This window comes from Cnephaeus nilssonii (assembly GCF_951640355.1).
Source record: "Cnephaeus nilssonii genome assembly, chromosome: 14".
In the NCBI taxonomy this organism is placed as follows: domain Eukaryota; kingdom Metazoa; phylum Chordata; class Mammalia; order Chiroptera; family Vespertilionidae; genus Cnephaeus; species Cnephaeus nilssonii.
Genome location: NC_137085.1, coordinates 67484424 through 67501509, shown reverse-complemented (window position 1 = coordinate 67501509; position 17086 = coordinate 67484424). Strand labels below are relative to the sequence as shown.

The following is a 17086-nucleotide window of genomic DNA, read 5'->3' as shown; positions in this document are numbered from 1 at the left end:
GCCACTGGTTGTTTGGGGATTACTAGAATATCATAAAGTATTCTATTCTTTTATTTTTTTCATGTTTTATGCTTTGCCACTGATTTCTACTGAGGTTTATAAATACTGATTATGAATGTGAGTAGCATGACACAGCCAGAGAGCAATGGGCTGCAGAACTTGGCTCCGTGAAGGTCATAAAGAAAAGCCCAGCTTAGAAAAGCCCAAATCACATTGGGGAAACTGTTGTATCCTTTTGGATGTCGTTTCTTTATCTGAAAAATAAATTCAGTGCCTTAAATATGGAAAGTATACTACAACCTCCTGAAAAAGGAACATGAGAAACGAGGGAGGGAGGAGTTAAGAGTGTGTCATTAGGTTTCTCTACTGTTCTAAAGTTCAATGATGCTCTGATTTCTAAAGCTTTGTTTTGAATTTCAAGTTGGGAGATTTGAGGATTTGGTGATCAACTTTTTGTTCGTAACCATGGATCTAGCTGCGTTCAAGTGTGTAATTTTGTATTCATCTTACGTAGGACTTACCAAGATGAAAAGTCATTTCTCACTGGTCATAATTGTCTGAAGTTCTCAAGATGTTCCGCTCCTTATCTGTTCAGCCACATCTTAAGGCTTTTGTCAAACAAGAGCCATCCCCAGACACATGCGGCACCATCAAGCTGACTGGCAATATGAATAGGACTTCTAGTTAATATTCATTGGCACTCCTTACATTCTCCTAGTTCCCACTTTGCATTAGGGAAAGCATTTATTACTTAACACTGATTTTTTAAAAGTTTCAACTTGAGAAGCAACTTTCTTCAAAAACAGAATTTGAGATAGAAGGTGATTCTGAGAGCACCGATTTCAGAACAGGCTGCCTTAGAGATGACGATGGCCATGACTGACAGGTTTCAATTTCTTCTCATCTCATGTAAAGATGTGCAACTTCTGGATTTTGAATCCTTCTTTTAAAACATGAATAATTTCAACTATTCCCAAAATCTTAATGATCCCTTTAGAGTTGAAGCTTAACAAAAGCTTCCTTCACAAAGCATTATATACCATCTTATCAACTGAATTATTCTTCCACCAAGTACCAAAACCCTTTTACTGGGCTTTTTGGACCTTTCTCAAATTGTACCTATGATTTTAAATGTGTAAACAGAAGCCCAGAGTCCCTCTTGTTAACTATACACCTATTTTGTGGGTGAAAAGCACCCTCTTGAAGTGATTCAATTTCCTAGTTTAGTAGTTACGCTTCCAGATATAATTATGTATTAGCTGAGGATATGAATTCTCTCACTTGTAATTATGTGATCTTGTTAGGAACCTGGCTGTGCGATAGAAAATCGTGATTAAACTTTCATTCAGCATAGTTTCTTCATCAGTCCTTGGAAGAGGTGTGAGGATTACTCTGTTGGTATTTTGTTGGTTCCTAGACGATTAATCAGTTTGTATGAAAAGCTGGGATGATATATCGCCTCTGCCTTAAATCCTTTATATTTTGTGAGTTGTCATGGCACTTAATGTAATAGATAACTCCCTTTGGGTCATTAAAAGCAAGAAGGTCAGGTTTTTCTTTTTTCCTGACACAGCAGAGCTCTGATTAAGTGTAAAGACACAAGGTGATTTCTTCCCCTGTGCAATCTCCTAGGGGTGAAGCAGAGGGGGGCAGAGGTAGGAGTTGAGAGGGGAGGAGTAATGTAAGTGATTATTTCAAATGGAAACAACTACTTGTGAGTTTATTTCACATTTGCACATGTTAACAAAACTAATAAGTTTTCTCAAAACCTTGCTAATTGTACTCTGTCTTGTGTAAAGGCAGAAATAAGTCTTTGGTTGAAGGGAGAGAGACTTATTTAAACCAACGGAATAATTTTGTAAACACTAGGAAGTCCCCTGATCACAATAAAACAGTTTAGTATTACACAGTCCTCTATGCATGCTAATAAATTTATCCTTGTAATCCTCTTACTCAGCTACTCTGCAGGTTACCATTCATTTAAAAATGGGATCCTTAATCATCCACTTTAATTTTTTATGTTAAGATTCTGTTTGTTGCTCAAAATTTCATTCCGTTTCCACTAATCATTTTCCCATTCCCTTGGACCACCCTCTTTTTCCCTCTCCCCCACCTCCTCCCTTCCTTCTCCATTTTATTTACATGATTCACAACTTAAGAAGAAAAAATTTAGGCAAATTTGTTAAGAGCCTATGTCGCAGTTATATTTCAAAATCTGCAAGTGAAGAGAGTAAGCTGGCCAAGTAAAAATTATTCTTTCTCAGTAAAAAATACTTTCAAAGTAAAATGACTGATAGATAATCATTGGGGCCTGGCTACAAGAAAAAAAGGATAACCAGTTAAAGAACATTAGTCACCTGACTAAGCAAATGAAGGGCTACTTAATTTCAGAAGAGACCTTATATTTTAAAGTATATTAGAAATTGCTTAAGCATTTTATCAGGATTATAAATTTCTTCCTGGAAGGATGAGAGTTTCTCTGCTCAAGAAAATTTTCTTGCTAAGCCTATTTGGGACAAATTTCTTTATCAATTAGTACTGATAGAAGAAATTAATCTCAAAGAGCTTGTCAGATGAAATTTCATATTTATCCCATCTGTTTTTTAATTAGTTTTCTTGAAGTATAATCTATAATAATAAAAGCATAATATGCTAATTAGATCGGATGTCCTGCTGGACATCCTTCCAGACAAAGTCGAAGGCTGCGAGGGCCAAAGACAGGAAGCTGAGATGGCTGGCAGCTGCATCAGTGGTGGGGTGATGGGGGTGGTGCCTTCCCCTGATTGGCCAGTTGCCTTCAGCAGAGGGAGGCCAGACTGCAGCTTAGGCGGGGAGCAGGCCTAAGCCATCAGTAGGACATCCCCTGAGGTCTCCTGGACTTTGAGAGGGGACAATCCAGGCTGATGGACCGCTCTCCCACCCCCCGCCCAGTTTACATATAATAAGCTGCACATATTTAAAGTGGACACTTTTTTTTATGGTTCAGCATGCCACATGCACTAATGACACTATTACCACAGTCAAGGTAATGAACGTACACATTGTATTAAATATTTTATTTATTTTTAATTTATCCTTCTTACTCCCCTCTCCCCAACACCAGGCAAACATTGAACTGCTCTCTGTAACTATAATTAGTGTGAATTTTTATTTTTCAGAATTTCATATAAATGGATTCAAAGAGCTTGCACTTTTTTAGGGTGGGGGAGTTTGACTTTCTTCATTCAACATAGTTATTTTGTAGTTCATCAATGTGCTATAATACGAAAGTTCATGTATTTTTATTGCACAGTAGAATTCAATTATATGGGGATGACACTATTTACTCATTTGTTTGTTGATGGGCACTTAAGCAGTTTCCAGCTGTTGGCTAAAACCAAAAAAGTCTGCTCTGAGCAGCTGGGTGGGAGTCTTTGTATGGACATATGTTTCATTTCTTGTGGATAAAAAATAGGTAATAGTTGAATGACTAGATCAATAGTTTTTAAGAAACTTCAGACTGCTTTTCACTATTGGCAAGAGCTGGAGAGTGGAGAAAATAGGAAGAGGTCAGAAAAAGGGTACAAACTTTCAGTTATAAGATGAGTAAGACCTTAGGATCTAATGATTAACATGGTGACTGCAGTTGACTACACTGTATTGTATAATTGAGATTTGCTAAGAGAGTAAAACTTGAAAGTTCTCACACTCACAGAAAGTAAAATATGTGATGTGATGATTGGTGTTAGTTAACTTGTCACAATGCATACCTATATCAAATCATCAAGTTGTACATTTTAAATTTCTTACAACTTTATTTGTCAATTATACCTCAATGAAGTTGTAAAGAAAATAATTGTACCATTTTACATTTTGAGCAGCATTGCTTAAGAGTTTGAGTTTCTCCATACAGTTGCCAACACTTTTTTAATTTTATCTAATCTAATGGGACTAGAGTGTATCTTAAGTTTGTGTTTTTGTTGTTGCTAGTGGTCTTCTTTGCTGTGCAAAAACTCTCAAGTTTGCTTTATTTGCCTTTACCTAAGGACTAATGACCTAAGGACTAATGATATTGAACATTGTTTCACCAGCTGGTTTGCCATCAATAGCTTTTTAGTGAGAATCAATTCTATTTTTAGTTGAATTTTTTCTTATGATTCAATTTTTAAAAATTTATTTTTATTGTTGAAAGTATGTCCCCTTTGTTTGTTTTATTTTCTCATTGACCCCGCCCCACCCCCAGGCTTTCACCACACTATTGTCTGTGTCCATGTGTAATGCATATACGCACATAAGTTCTCCAGTTAATCACTCCACAAACGTACACTTCGACTCCTGCCTTCCCCTGAAATTCATCAGTCCGTTCCATGCTTCTATGTCTCTGGATCTATTTTGGTCATCAGTTCATTTTGTTCATTAGATTCCACATATGACTAAGACCATGTGATACTTATCTTTCTCTGACTGCCTTATTTCACTTAGCAGAACACTCTCCATTACCCTCCATGCTGTTGCAAATGGTAAGAGTTCTTTCTTTTTAACAGCTGCATAGTAATTTTGAGATACAAGTCCCTTATGTACTTTGCAAATAGTTCCTCCAGTTTGTGGCCTGCTTTTTCATTCATTTAGCAGCATAATTCATGGAGCATAAAGTTTTAAATTTTGATGAAATCTAATTTACCAAATTTTTAATGAATCATATTTTTGCTATAGTATCCAAGAAATCTTCTCCTAACCCAAAGACATATTTTCTCCTAGATTTTTACAAGAAGTTTTATAGCTTTAATTGTATGATCCTTAAGTGAACTTTCTATGTTATACTAGAGGCCACATGCACAAAATTAATGCAAGGGGGGCAGGGTGTCCCTCAGCCTAGCCTGCACCCTTTCCAATCCGGGATCCCTTGGGGGATGTCCAACTGCTGGTTTAGGCCCAATCCCCCACAGGGATCCAGGACTGCTGGTTCCTAACCGCTCACCTGCCTGCCTGTCTGATCGCCCCTAACTGCCTCTGCTTGCCAGCCTGATCACCCCCTAACTGCTCCCCTGCCTGCATGGTTACCCCCTAACTTCCCCCCTGCCAGCCTGGCTGCCCTCTAACTGCTCCCCTGCCAGCCTGATCACCGCTAAACACCTCTGCCTCAGCCCCTGCCGCCATGGCTTTGTCCAGAAGGATATCCAGAAGACATCCAGTCTAATTACCATATTACCCTTTTATTAGTATAGATGGCATGAGTAGAGATAAAAACTCTTCCTTAAAATTTTTTTGTGTGTATAAAAATATCCAATTATTCTAGAAGGACTATCTTTTCTTCATTCAATTATCTGTACTTTTGTTGAAAATCAATTATCTATCCACATGTGGGTCTATTTTAGACTCTATTTTGTTTTATTGAATCTACCTGTCAGTCTAGACACCAGACCACACTTGATAACTTAATAAATGTGGCCTTTTAATAAGTCTTGAATTAAGTTATCATTAATCTTTCATCTTTGTTCTTAATTTTTAGTTTTTTAGGGAGGCTATTCTAGGTTCTTTGAAATTTCATATGAATTTTAGAATTAATTTGTAATTTCTTAAAAAATTCTGCTTAAGTTAGGAATGAATGTATAGAGTAATACTTTCATAGATTAATTCAGGGGAAAGTGATATCTTAACAATAATGAGTTTTCTGACTCATGAACACTGTATATGTTTACATTGTTTTAGGCCATCTTTAATTTGTCTCAGCAATGTTTTGTTGTTTCAGTGTATAAGTATTGCAGATCTTTTGAACAAGATATATTCCCACCTATTTCATGTAATTTTATACTATTTTAAATGGTATTGAGGTTTTTATTTGTAAATTTTGATGCTTAATGTTTTGTTGCTAGAATATAGAATTACAATTAATGTTTGTATATAGTTCTTATAGTCAGCAACTTTATTAAACTCACATATTAATCAGTTCTAGCACTTTTATTGTTATCTGCAAATAAAGACAGTTTTACCTCTTCCTTCCCAATATGAATGCCTTTTATTTCTTGCTTTATTGAACTGGGCAGAACTTACATTATAATATTGAATGGAAGTGGTGGCAGCTAATATCCTTCTGTGTGTGTGTGTTTGTGTGTGTGTGTGTGTGTGTGTGTGTGTGTTTCTAATTTTAGGAGCAAAACAGCCTTTCCCCATCTATAATAATCTGTAGTAATAAAAGGGTAATATGCTAATTAGACCGGATGTCCTTCCGGATGACCTTCCAGACAAAACTGGGGCTGTGAGGGAAGCCTGGATCCCAGATGCCAGAGGGAAGCTGGTGCGGGCATCAGGGGGAAGGAAGGCCTACTCTTGCATGAATTTTGTGCATCAGGCCTCTAGTTAAGTATAATGTCATATGTAGGTTTCTGTAGTGCCCTGTAGCAATTGGTGAAATTTCCTTCTATTACCAGTTTGCTCAAAGTTTTTCTGTTGTTATTTTGTCTTTTTAATACTCACCTAAGGAAATGCTTTTTATTGTTTTTGTTTGTTTGTTTGTTTGTTTGTTTGAGAAAGAGAGAAAGAGAGAGAGAGAGAGAGAGAGAGAGAGAGAGAGAGAGAGAGAGAGAGAGAGATACTGATGGAACCCACCACCTTTTGGTTTATGGGACAACCCTCCAACCAACCAACTGAGCTATACTGGCCAGGACAAAGTATTTTCTTTTTTTATTCTTGGGTGTTTTTTGTTTGTTTGTTGTATTATAAATTGGTATTAAGTTTTATCAAATGATTTTTTTCCTGCATTAACTGTGATGACTACATGGTAAATTACATTTGATTGTTAAACTAAACTTGCTTTCTAGGGATCAACCCCACTTAGTCATACTGTAGTGTCCTTTTTTACATATGGTTAGATTTGATTTGTTGATATTTTGTTAACGATATTTGCTCTACACTCATGAAGGATATTAATCTGTATTTTTTTCTTATATCTTTATTAAGTTTGATACCAGAGCAGGTTTATTTTGAATTCATAAAATGTATTGGGAAGTGTTTGTTTCTCTTTGAGTTTTTAAAAGAATTTCTGAAAGACTGGAATTCCTTAATGTTTGATAGGGCTCACTAGTAAAACTATCTGAATATGAAGTTTACTTTCTGGGTAGTTGTATATAATTATAAATTAACTTTCTTTATTAAATATAATCAATTTGATTAGTTGTAGTATTTTTTGAGGAATTTAAAAATGTGTTTTATAAGAATCTCTCCATTAATCTAAATTATCAAATTATTATCATAGAGTCTTTCACAGTGTTCCTTTATTATTCTTTTAATGTCTTTAAGATCTGTAATGACATCTATTTTCTACTTCAGATATTTATAATTTCCATTTTCTCTGTTTTTATTATATTTCATTTATCCACTTTATTTTTTCACAGAAGCTACTTTGGCATTTTTCATTTTGTTCTGTTTTGTATTATTACCTGTTTCTGTTCCATCAAATCTTGCCTTTACCTTTATTTACTTTTGATTCAGGCTTAATTTGATTATATTCTTCTAGTTTCATAGGGTGGAAACTTAAATATTTGATTTGAGAAACTTTGTTTTCAAATACAAGGTTTTTAAATTATCAGTATATTTTTTATCATTGACTTAGCTGCACCCACACATTCTGATGTGGCATATTTTCTTTTTCATTCAATCAAAATATTTTCTTATTTCTTAGGAAATTAAGACAAACCTCCACCAGTGTTCAGGGACCCTTCCTCTGTGCATTCTCTCTTCTCGGGTACCTTCCCTGTCCATCCCAGCCACTGATATCTGAGCTCCATCGCTGCCCCCTCAGAGCTCCATCTCCCCTTCTTTGTGGCAGGAAGATGTCCCCAGGCTAAAACCAAGACAATTGTGGGTTGATCAGAGGCTCACCTCAGTGTATTTTGTTTCTTGCAAATATCAGTCACTCACTGTCTAAAAAGCGTTGCCTCATTTTTAACACTTTCATAGTTGTTTTGGGTGGCAGGGTAAGGCCAATGCCAGTTGCCTAATTTATTGGCATTTAGTGTGCTCTAACATTTTATTGTCATAGACAATTCCTAGGTGAACATCTTATATACAAACACTCATCAGTCAGGGTTCCCTCATCACCCATCTATCCAGGGCTTCCCCAGTCCTGTGTTTTGCTAATGTTACCATATTTTATATTTGCCATGATATTACTCTCCAAAGTGGTCTTAATTTTATACATCAGCCTTCTACCAATGGAATGTAAACTTCAAGAAATTGAGTATCTTGTTTGTCTTGGTATCTGTTGTATAAAACAAAAGACAGAAAATAGTACTGATCATGAGTAGTTGTTGAATGTGGTAAGAAGTTAATGAATTAATGACCTTTTGGCCCTGGGTGGGTAGCTCAGTTGGTTAGAGCAGAGCCCTGATACGCCATGGTTGTGGGTTTGATCCCCAGTCAGGGAACATATAAGAAGCAAACAATAAATGCATAAATAAGTGGAACAACAAATTGATGTTTCTCTCTCTCTTTCTCTGAAATTAATAATTTAAAAAAATAACCTCTTTTTGGGCTCTTGGATTATTTTTTAGCTACCACTTGCCATTAGTTGGTAAAAAAAATATAAACATTTTATTCAACCTTGAGACAATTTGACAGCTTACTTTTCACAATTTTTATACCAAATCACTGTTAGCCTTGAGGAGCCCAGAACTAGGGCAGACTACTAAGTATAACCACATTTGTATAAATTATGTAAGCCCAATAAGGATGTTTACTGATTCTGTGAGCTCGGTAAGTTCTGTGGGGTCTAGGACAGTCAGTGTTTTATCTATCCTTTTAATTTAGAACTTTCTACAGCACCTGGGACATAGTAATAATGCAGTAAATATTTTTTGAATGACTGAATGATTGGTAATGTGACTTTATTTTCATTTCAAAACACCTAATTTTTTTTTTAATTTCAATAGTTATATGTCTGCTGAAAAAGTCCTGGATATGGTAGAAAATAACATAATAAAAAAAAATTCTACTATTTGTTCTAAAAAAGGCCACAAAAAGCAGGACTTGGGAAAGCAGCAGTCGGATTGCGAACAGCCGCAGGCGCTGGGGTCCGCTTGGCTGTGCCGCTGACTGCTTGCTCCAGATAGAAAAGCGTCAGCCAGGTTCCCATCAGGTCAACCTGATGCTTTGTAATAAGTGCTCCCATCTTAAAGGGTTTAAAAGTATGTGTATACTTTTACGTTGAGTCAGTCTCCTTGTTGGATCCTAGTAGATATTCTATCATTTTTAAAAAGCAAATTCCTGTGTCAGGATTTTTAGTTTTTGGAAAATGATTCAGGTTTTCTTAAGCAGAAAATGAATTTAACTGAGGGAGATTCAGCTCTCACCAGACAGGCACATAGACGAGAACAAGGAAGCTTGGAAGCCCAGGTGCTGGAAATAAAAACGAGGTCACACTGCATGAAAACCTAGGGCTTTAGCTAGCATTAGTATGAGTCTTACTTTATATATGCATATTTAAATCTTTGTGTCATTTCCAAGTGTAAGTCATATTACTTGAGTTTAGGTCACATGCAAGCCCCCTCAATTCCTGAGGAGGCTTTCCCTTCCCTTTAAAGATTACTACTATGTTAATAATACAACATGCAAACTCCATTCTGATCTCCCAATAAAAATCAAAATCAGAGGTGTGTGTTTGTTTCTGGTCAGTCCAAGCAAAATAAAACAAACAATATTACATTGTCTCTCTTATATATTATCTCTATGTACCTGATTTTGGAATGAAGTGGAATATAGTGGCTAATGGAATGGAAGCATTAGAAATAGAAGAGAAAAAATGGTTGAGTTGGGTTTATTTTTGAAGTGCAAAAAGGAAATTAATAGGACAAGTAAATACCGTGCATTTATTATGCCAGAAAAATAATGGCCTGTGGAATCAAGAAGTCAGGGGTTTAAATCCTACTTCTTCCTTTTAGCTTTTTGCCCTGAGGCAAGCTACTTACCTTTGCTGACCCTAGGTCTTCTCAGTCAGCCACTGGGAATAAGAACATCTGTCTCCCAGGTTTTGTGAAGATGAAATGAGAACATGTATGTGAAGCCCTCAGCGTGAGATGCTAATTTACTGTGGCTACTTGCCAAATACTCATTTTCTGACCCCTTTTCTCTAGAATTCTCTCCAACTCCTGAAACACCCTACCACAGTCACCCCTCTCACATATGCTAACTGCATCCCCTCAGGAGAGTAATTGCTGTCAAACTCAGGCAGTGTGTACAAGTTTCTTCTTCGGGAAATGGAAGTCATGATGGCCACCATACTCCCTTCACTACTCCTTTACCATTCACTGCCCCCTTATACTTGAGTCCTCCTTTCTCATTATGACTCACCTGTGCCATTTGCAATATTTCCAGTTGTTCCTATAGCTTCTCACTAATCTTAGAGATTCTCTTACGTGATAAAAAAATTAATGTCGCATTCAGTTAAAAGAGTGGTAAGGATCATGTAATTATTGAACATTAAAATGAGTAGTTAAATGTTTGAAGGGAAAACACTGGTCATTAAAGGGAATTTCTCAATTTATGCTAAAAACAGAAGAAACATTTTTTTGAAATTAAAAGAGAAATAAATGTTATAAATTAAAATTTGTGAGAAAGTATTAAGAAATATCAAACATGGGCTTTGCTCTAGAAGAGTGAATCTTGAATGTTACTGAGTCTAAGTGTAACCTAGAGAACAGCTATCTGCTGAATTCCCAATCTCACTCTAAAAATGGGGATTTGTTAGTTCTGGTGTGGGACCCAAGAATCCACATTATTAACCATACACTTTGGTGATTTTGATGATCTAGTCCAGAGGGCCGCCCCCTGACTGGAAATATTTCTTGAAGAGTTTTACCCACCCTGGATTTTGCCAAAAGGTGGAGGAATGGGACTGATCTCTGGATAGTGGTGGGCAGGGGCTCCTCAATAGTTATAAAGTGAGATGGCATTCTAGTGGATGAGGACCAAAATGAGTTCATGAAGGTGTTCCGTCTGGCAAAGGCAGGTTTAGAATGTTGTTTGTAAAGCCCTTGGGCTGAGCCTGCTTTCTTCAGGTCACTGTTGGCCCGTTCAGTCCTGCTTGTAGTCAACCAAGCTGTATTCACACGTAAGTGACGTGGCTGACCCTGGGACATTAGTTTGTGAGCTTTAAGATTTAAAGAATCCCCTTCTAAACCATAGAAAACTGAAGGCATATAAGGTATGTAAGAGCTTCTTGGTGATGATTATTTATTTTTATTTTTTAATTGACTTTATTGGCCTGATACTGGTTAATAAAGTTATATAGGTTTCAGGTATATAATTCTATAATATATCATCTGTATATTGTGTTGTGTGTTCACCACCCCAAAACAAGTCTCCTTCCATCACCATTTATCCTCCCTGTAATCTCTCCTACCTCCCTCCCTCCTTTCCCCTCTGGTAATCACCATACTGTTGTGTCTGTGACGTTTTTTGATTTGTATTGTTGTTTTTTGCTTAATCCCTTCAAAGTTCTAACTTGATCAGGCCAACCTAGAGTTGAATTATGAACTATTTTACTACCCCAGGCTGACATATTCTGAAGGAGTCAATGCAGCCTGCATCCCTAACCGGCTTCCATATTATATTGGCTTACTTCTCTGTTCACCCCTCTCAACTATGAGCTGAGTTTATATGCTTGCCTTTTCCTCAGAACCCAGAACATCATATAGAACTTAATAGACATTTATTTATTTATTAAATATTTTATTGATTTTTTACAGAGAGAAAGAGAGAGAGATAGTTAGAAATATTGATGAGAGAGAAACATCAATCAGCTGCCTCCTGCACACCCCCTACTGGGAATGTGCCTGCAACCAAGGTACATGCCTTTGACCGGAATCGAACCTGGGACCTTTCAGTCCGCAGGCCGACGCTCTTTCCACTGAGCCAAACCGGTTTGGGCCTTAAAAGACATTTAAATGTTTGTTAAAATGAAAAGGCAGAAAAGAAGAAAAAGAAGAGATGAAGGAAGGATGGAAATAAGGAAGGAAGAGAAAACAATGGAAGAATATAATGGAGGAAAGAAAAAGAAAAGAAATAGAGAATGGAGAAAACAGGAAAAGAAGGAAAAAGGATGGGAGACCAGTTTCATTTGTAGAAAATCTGGGAACAGGACTAATTGTATTCCCCTCATTTTAAGAAAATGCAAATGGGAAGATGGACTATTTTAATTGACAAAGTTTCTAGGTCATAATCAAAATCAGAATTTGGCATATTTGAACAAAGATGGAAAAAAGGAGAATTGTTTGACTATCAGATCCTGGGTTCTCAAATATTGATAGAATTGCCCTAGATTTTGTTTTGTGTCACTTAAGGGGCCTCCTGCTGCTTTTCTGAACTGAAAATGTTAAATGAATATTTTGGAAGCTTATTTCAAGTTTGCAATTGCTAATAATGGAGCATCAGCAAAACACCAGTGTACTATTTATATTTTAATCTAATCATGGGCTCTGTCACTATCTATGCACACAGTCTTTTTTTGTATTGGCCTATGTTTTCTTATTGGAAAAATAGCTTATAAGATAGAAAGATGCCATCTGTTGCTTTCAGAAAATTAAGCTCAGTTAAAATTGATTACTCAGAGATCTTCTGTTATTCTGTTTGTTGGCTTTGATATCTCCTTTTAAAATAAAACTACACAAAACATGGTTCTTTAAAATCAAGTGAATTGGACATCTATAGTTGTTTAGACATACCACTCCAAGTAAGCTGGGTAAGAGAGTGATGTGGAAGAAAGATAGGTGCATCATGGGTAAGGTACTTATCCATACTCTACCATGATCTTAATACCTCTGGTAAGTTACCTGATTTTCCTGAGATTCAGATTTTCATCTGTAGGTTGACCAAAATGCTCAAATTCAATTTGTAAGAACTTGGAAATAATTTACAGTACCACACTATCAATTAATTGCACATGTGTCCCAACCCCATTATCCAAAGGCTCTATGACCTTGGGCAAATAACTTAAACTCTCTGATCCTATTTTCATTGCTATACAGTGGAAGTTATAAAAAATACATACTTTTTATGTTTTATGAGAAAATTAAATGAGAAACTGTATATAAAATAAATAACAACTGCCACATAGAGGTAACATCAATTTTTGTTGATGACCCTGGCCTGCTGGGAAATAACCTATGACTTTTATGTCTGATTAATTGAAGAAATAAAGGAATTTAGAAGTGATCATTTTGTGACTGAAAAATAGTGGCACCTTCCCTTTTTCAATATCCTATATAACAAAAGGGTAATATGCAAATAGATCGAACGGCAGAACAACCGAACAACCAATCAAAGCATGATATGCTAATGATATGCTAAGGATGCTCAACCGCTCGCTATGATGTGCACTGACCACCAGGGGGCAGAGTCTCCAACTGGTAGGTTAGCTTGCTTCTGGGGTCCAGCCGATCGGGACTGAGCGAGATGGGCTGGACATGCCCTGGAGCCCTCCCATGGTGGGGTCCCTCAGCCTGTCCTGCACCTTCTTGCAATCTGGGATCCTTCAGGGGATGTTGGAGAGCTGGTTTCAGCCCCATCCCGCAGGACTCTCCCCTTGGGAGGGCACTACACACAAGGCTCATGGCTGGCGAGCGCTGCTGTAGCAGCATGAGCCTCTCCTGATCGGGACTGATTGGGCACAAGCCCACAGCAGGCACAGTGGTGCTGGGATGAGCAGGAGCAGCAGGTAGGAGCTGCAGGTGGCGTTGGACTGTAGGTTTTGGCCCAATCCCTGCAGGCCACCCAGAGGGACCCCACCAGTGCATGAATTCATGCACCGGGCCTCCAGTCACTAATAAAAGGGGACAGATATAAAATTGCTAAAACAGAAAGCCTCATTGATAACCTACCTATTGCTACATTGTTAATGTTTACATGTATACAGGCAAATGAGTGAGTTAGATACAAAGCTTGCAAAATATACCAAGCAGTCATATAACAAATGCACTGAGCTCACAGAATGTTGAGCAGTTCCAGTTACTTCAGCTACCCAGAGGGCTATGCAACATTGCCTCCAAGGGGAAGATGAAGCACATGCCCCAGATAAAGTTTAAAGAACAACATATCAACAAGGACAAATCAATAACCTATGAAATGAATGCCTAAGTGCTGGGGGGACCCTTTGTAAAGCTTTTTCAAATCACCAAGCTAACTAAAAGGGTAGTTGCATGTGCATAAAGAAAGGCAAATAAGACCGTAACTCAATTACAGAGCACTTAAGGCCAGACCAAGAAACAAAAAAGCAGGGTTTGTGAATGTTTGAATTTCTTCTCCTTTTTTCAGTTTTTATTTTAGTTGTGTTTTGTTTAATATCCATATACAACAGCATTTTATCAATGGGTTCTGAATAACATGCCCCATCTAGAATCTCTTTGAATATTGACAAAAATGCATTAAATTTTTTAAATTAAAATTATTAAAGTATAATTTACATACAATTAAATACATTTATTGAACATTCATTTTTATTTTTTAAAATATATTTTATTGATTTTTTACAGAGAGGAAGGGAGAGGGATAGAGAGTTAGAAACATTGATGAGAGAGAAACATAGATCAGCTGCCTCCTGCACACCCCCCACTGGGGATATGCCCGCAACCAAGGTACATGCCCTTGACCGGAATCAAATCTGGGACCTTTCAGTCCGCAGGCCGACGCTCTATCCACTGAGCCAAAACCAGTCAGGGCTGAACATTCATTTTTAAAAGAATAAAAGTTTCTCAAAAATAAGAATAGCATTTATTTTGTATTTGTATTTTTTAAAAAATTTATTTATTAAATTGATTGGGTGACATTGGTCAACATGAACATATAGATTTCATGTGTGGGTTTCTATGTTACAAGATATTGATTTTAGACTAGTCATCCAGTATTAAGGAGAGACTCAGAGAATATAAGATGAGAAAATAGAAGAAAATGACACCATTTCAAAACCATATTTATTTTAGTGACAATCACTTAATTTCTAAGAGTATTTCAAAAAGCGTATTCTGCATGTTTTGTTTGATTGCTAGTATATTTGAGGAGAAGAAACTGAAAAAAATTATTTTAAGTATTTTTTTGTTCTGAAAATTGTTATTAGCATAAAGTTTCAAACCAATGCAATAGAATGGGTGCTTCCAAAACAAGTAGCTTTCAAAAATTCCTCACTTTATAGTAAGTTTAGTAGCTTGGAGATTATGTTTATAAACACTTCAATATCATTTGGTTAACCAATGTATGACTTCTTAAAATATCCTGCATGGTAGCAAAGAGACCAGAAGTGTCACCACTCATGGAAACATATTTGCTCTATAAAGGGATTGACTTGATACCTTTCAGAATATCCTTAACAAAGAAAAGAAGTAATTTTTGGCATGAAAAGAAATATTTTGCATCCAGAAGCTGACCATAAAGTTTAGTTTAACAAGTACAAGAAATTGGGTCAATAAATTAGAAAAATTTATCCATTTGTGTGTGTGGATTTGTGTGTGTCAGTAATAACACCAAAATGACACTTCTGTTTTGAATTGCAGAATAGTCATTTTGTGTCTCAATATACATGTCTTTTATTTTTAAGGACTTATTTTGTTGTGTTGCATTTTAGTCTGAGGTCTGTGCTGGAGTTCAACCCTTACCATTCTTGCTGCAATGGCACAATAGGACTTCTTACTGCGGCATCTTTTACCCAAGTATCCACATAACCCCTGGGGATACTTGAATCTCTACTCACAGGTGCATGAGGATACATCAGTTTGTGGCTTGTTAAAATCTGTCTTTGCACCTGTGCCCATGAATCTGCAGCACAGCCACTCACATGCAGATTAGCGCAAGCTCTCAGCCACTTCCTTTGCACTATTTAGAAAAAATAACAATAAATTTTTGTATATGTAGAACTAAACATAGTTGTAGTAGCTAAAACATTCTAATAGTTATTAAAGGCTGTCGTGAAAGGACCAAGGAACAAATCTGTTCAGTAGTATCTTTCTAAATTTCTGTTGAACGTAATTATTTGTGTGGCAGGTATGAGTACAATTAAGAGTTGTTAATGGTGCATGGGGTTTGTGTCCTTGAATGGAAGTTAAAAATGCTTATGAAGGTTAAACACCATATTTACTCATATAAACATAAATAGTAGAACAGTTAAATATGTGGTAGATTGCACCAAAATTAATGATCTAATTACTTTCCTGGGCTCTTGTGTCCAGACTCAGGCTACAACATGCTCATGCTGGTCACAATCTTATAGTTTGTGTTTTGATATAGATAACTAGAGGCCCAGTGCACGAAATTCATGCACTGGGGTATCCCTCAGCCCAACCTGCACCCTCTTCAATCTGGGACCCCTTGGGTAATGTCCGACTGCCTGTTTAGGCCCGATCAGGGCCTAAACAGGCAGTCGGACATCCCTTTCACAATCCAGGACTGCTGGCTCCCAACTGCTTGCCTGCCTGCCTGATTGCCCCTAACCGCTTCTGCCTGCCAGCCTCATCACCCCCTAACCAGTCCCCTGCCAGCCTGATCGACGCCTAACTGCTCCCCTGCCAGCCCGATCGTCCCCAACTGCCCTCCCCTGACAATCCGGTCACCCCCAAATGCCCTCCCCTGCATATTCCCTCTTTATTAGATAGGGTTTTTTCTTTAACATATTGGACAGCCCTAACTGGTTTGGCTCAGTGGATGGAGAATCAGCCTGCAGACTCAAAGGTCCCAGGTTTGATTCTGGTCAAGGGCATGTACCTTGGTTGGGGGCACATACCCAGTGGGGAGTGTGCAGGAGGCAGCTGATCAATGTTTCTCTCTCATAGATGTTTCTAGCTCTCTATTCCTTTCCCTTCCACTCTGTAAAAAAATCAATAAAATATATATTTTTTAAAAACGAAACATTTAATATTTCTCCATATCTGCCTGGCTGGTGTGACTCAGTGGTTGAGACCCCAGGCTGTCTCCGCTGGCAGGGGATTGCACTGTGGGGAGTGAATTTGTTTTTGTTTTTTATAAAGGGTCAGGAGGGCTTCTGGGCAGCATTCTGCCAGGCCGCTTACTCTGTAGGCTCTCAGCAGCAGCCCTCTCTGAGAATGGGGGACTCCGGCGGGGCTGAGAGGAC

The 17086-nt window shown here is 37.4% G+C and overlaps 1 protein-coding gene across 13 annotated transcripts in view; it reads left to right on the top strand.

Moving 5' to 3' along the window:
* Nucleotides 1-17086, top strand: part of LINGO2 (leucine rich repeat and Ig domain containing 2) — a 1264400-nt gene that overhangs the window by 890327 nt on the left and 356987 nt on the right. The gene's annotated exons all lie outside the window — the stretch shown is intronic.